Below are 3,458 nucleotides of genomic sequence, written 5' to 3'. Positions count from 1 at the left end.
CCCTCGACCAAGGTTGAGGCGCCCGAGGTCCTACCATGGGGTCTGAAACTCCCTCGACCTCACAGAGAGCTACAATTCAATAAAGCCTCGCCAAATCCTCTCAACCTCGGTGGGCGCTGTTGGGTCCGTGAGAAACCCGAGCCCCCCTTTAAGTCAAAATGACTCCGGAGGTCAACGAGAAAAGGAGGCAACCTACTCCACCATGCGAAGCGTGACTCGGAGAATGCAAGAGGTACATCCAACTAGACGCCCTCCTTGTTAAATTTTATCTACATATTGCTGAGCGGAATCCCAATGTTGGAGTCTTATCTCGCCCCAAAGTCGGCCTCTCCAATGGGTCGGCTTAAGATCGACCCCCTAACTACATTATGCAGGCTCCGTTCGTCAAGTCTCCGCAATCTGTACGAAGGCTTCATAAATTAGGGCCCAACTCGGCTCTTCTACGTAAACTCCGACATCTAGCTGAGAAAGTGGTCTCGACCACGAGTGTATCAGCCAAACATGGATACCAAGGCAATTTTTGGAAATCCCAGCCTTGCTCACCGAGATCTCGGCAGAGTCCGAGAACGATAACTACGAAAACCTTCGACGATGACTTACTTATTAGCCCGCGCTCCCTACGAGGGGTTCGGAGTTAAGTTCGGAAACCCGACTAAAATTCCCGAATAGCAGCAGGCATAGACCTAGTCCGGTCTTACTTGAAGGGCTAAGGCCCGACCTCGATGCCTTGGGATTTCCCTAAAGGCTAAACGTGATGACTTCCACGATTCTTAGATCCGAGCTATGGGACTTAGAGGAATTTTCTAAAAAACCTAAGACTCGGAGCTCCTTTTGGTCGGAATGACTGGAACCCGAGAAGGCTAAGACATAGCCCGAGGAAAGGGGACAACTTCGTTAAGCAACCCGAAAACTAAGATGTGAAGTTAGAGGTCGTCGAGGCAGTTAGCTAAGGCTCTAGCCTCGTTCGCAACAAAAAAGAAAGGCAAACATATAATGATGAAAGTGTTTTTCATTAACAGAAGGCCGAAGGCCGATTACAAAATTGGAGGTCGACCATTTAAGAGCCGACCTCGGATACAATGAAAAAGAAAGGAAAAATACGCTAAGTCCTAAGCGGCGGGAGCAACGTCCGGGGGGTCGTCCGGCACATTGATGATCTCGAGGTTTTCAGCCGGCACAGGCTCGGGGTCGGGGGCAGGGGCCTCGGGTACCGCCTCTGGGACGGAGTCCGTCTCGGCCGCCGGAGCCGCCTCTATGGTGCCAACCGCCTCGGCCGCCCCCGTCGAAGGCTCGGCGGGGTCTTGTTCGTATATCCCCGCCTCGGATGTCAAAATGGCGGGGAGGGCTTCCACGTCGGACCCCAGGCCCAGGTCCTCCCTCGGACAGACCGTCGAGAGGTCGTACTGAAGGCAGTACCGGCGCATCTGAGCCCGGAAGTTCTCGAAACCTCGGAGGAACCCGTCCACTGTCTCCTCCTCCAACATGTCGCGGAACTCTTGCGACTCCTTGAAGAGCTCCACGGCATGTTCGGCTCGCTCGAGTGCCCTCCTCTCCCGGGCCTCAAGTTGCTCGATTCGGAGGCGGGAGACCCCGTCCTCATACCTGAGGGCCGCGACCTCGGCCTGGACCTCCCCTAAGCGCGCCTCCGTGCCGCGCAAGGCCGACCTGGTTAGGGCGTGGGCGGCCTTCTCCTCCCCGAGCCCCTCCGCCATAGCGAGGCGCTCAGCCTCGGTGGCCGCCCACCGAGCCTCGGCCGCGGCCAACGCCGCCTCCAGCTCGGCGACTCTTTTCTTGGCCGGCTCCAGCTGTCGGCCGAGCTGTCGGACTTCTTCCCGACACCCGTGGGCGATGAACGCCAAGGTGTCGAGCTCGAGAATATGCTGAAAAGAAAGAAACGAGGGTATTGTGAGTTGAAAAGCACACAAGTACGCTGGTAACTCAAGGAAATTAAGAAGGAAGCTTACCCGGGCGGTGTTGCAGTAAGCGCTGCCAACGACCTCCTCCAGCGAAACATTCCGGAACACGGCCCGGTCCGCTGGAAGTACCGCACGCCGCAACATGGAGCGCGCGACCTCGGCATCCTGAAAGGCCGAGCTCCCCTCGGGAATAGGGGAGTCCGGCTCGACCGACTCTTCTCGGAAAGCCCGGGAAGAGCTCGGCACGACCGGGCCCGAGGTCCCGGAGCCGCTCGCTTCGGGGCCTCGAGCAAGCCCGGGTTCTGGCTGCTGCGGGGCCATGGACGACTCCCCCCGCTGGGCAAGGGGGGCAGGGCAAGGAGGGGCCGACGGGCCCGCATCACTAACGACCCGCTCCCGCCTCGGGTCGGCTGCAGGGGCCCCTGCCTCGGGGCCACTCGTGCCGGCTGAACTGGAGGCGCCGTCCGACCTCGCCCTCTTCCGGGGCTGGGGCCTAGCTCCCCCGGCCTCGGCCTCTCGCCTCCTCAGGCGAGAGAAAAGTGATGTGTTGCTGGTCGGCAGGCGGGGAATATCTGAAATCAAAATTTCGTTAAGTGTCAGACCAGTGACAGTAAAAGCAAAGAACGAAGAAAAAATAAAATAATGTAACCACCCTTACCCTCGGGGCGCGCCGAGCTCAGACCTACGCTCGCCAGGGCGTCCTCCCGCAGGAGCTCGGTCAGGTCGTTGCCCCTCCCGAGGGCTCGCACGGAGTCCAGGGTCCTCAGCTCCCTCCTCGAGGGCTCGGAGAGCTTATTGAGGGTCTTCAACCGAGGGTTCCCCCACCTCGGGTCGAACCCCCAAGGCGCCTCGGACGCCAGGAAGAAAAACTTCCCCTTCCACTCATAAATCGAGGAAGGGGCACCCTGGAAGAGTGACATACCGCCCCGAAAGGCGAAGTATAGCCACCCTGCGTCCGCCGGGTTCTTCTTTAACAGAAAACACCGGCGGAAGAGGCCTACCGAGATCGGGATCCCGTGCCCGAGGCACAGGGACAAGAACCCGATTATGGTCCTCCACGAGTTCGGACCCAACTGCGCCGGGACGAGCTGGTACTCGGCCAGCAGCTGGCTCACGAACTCGTGGGCGGAAAAACGCAGGCCAGCCCAAAGTGTCTCGCGGTAGACCGCGATCCGACCTGGGGGCGGCTGCGTCACCCTGTCCTCCGGCCCCGCAGTTTCAAGACGAAACCCGGGCTGGAAGAAGAACCGGGAGCGGATCAGCTCCAACTCCTCCCCCGACAGGCTCGATCCCACTTCCTCAGGACCCAAACCCATTCCCACAGAAGAACGAAATAAAAGTTAAAAAAAAGCGGAAAATGGAAGCTGGGGAGGAGAAGAAAAGAGGAAACCCTAGTGAAAACAGGGTGAAAACCTACTGGACATCGCCGGAAATCGCTCCGGGCACCGACGGCAAGGTTCGGTTGAGAAAGGAAGCAAGGGAGAAAGGCAACGAAAATAAGAAGCAGCCAAACGAGACCTTTAGGGCAACCTTGAGGGGTTT

General features: G+C 58.6%; 1 long non-coding RNA gene across 1 annotated transcript; it reads right to left on the bottom strand.

Moving 5' to 3' along the window:
- Positions 1-2,421: 2,421 nt before the first annotated feature.
- Positions 2,422-2,978, bottom strand: LOC149753201 (uncharacterized). The gene is made up of 2 exons (XR_016395982.1): positions 2,575-2,978; positions 2,422-2,488 (listed from the first exon to the last, which is right to left on the bottom strand). It is a non-coding gene; the product is annotated as an uncharacterized LOC149753201 (long non-coding RNA).
- Between the last annotated feature and the right edge of the window lie 480 nt (positions 2,979-3,458).

The sequence above is a fragment of the Phoenix dactylifera genome, chromosome 7 (assembly GCF_051530095.1).
Source record: "Phoenix dactylifera cultivar Ajwa chromosome 7, Ajwa_hap1_PhDact_Kaust_v1.1, whole genome shotgun sequence".
Lineage (NCBI taxonomy): Eukaryota > Viridiplantae > Streptophyta > Magnoliopsida > Arecales > Arecaceae > Phoenix > Phoenix dactylifera.
The sequence above is the reverse complement of the archived record's forward strand: the minus strand, read 5'-3'. Positions and strand labels throughout refer to the sequence as shown.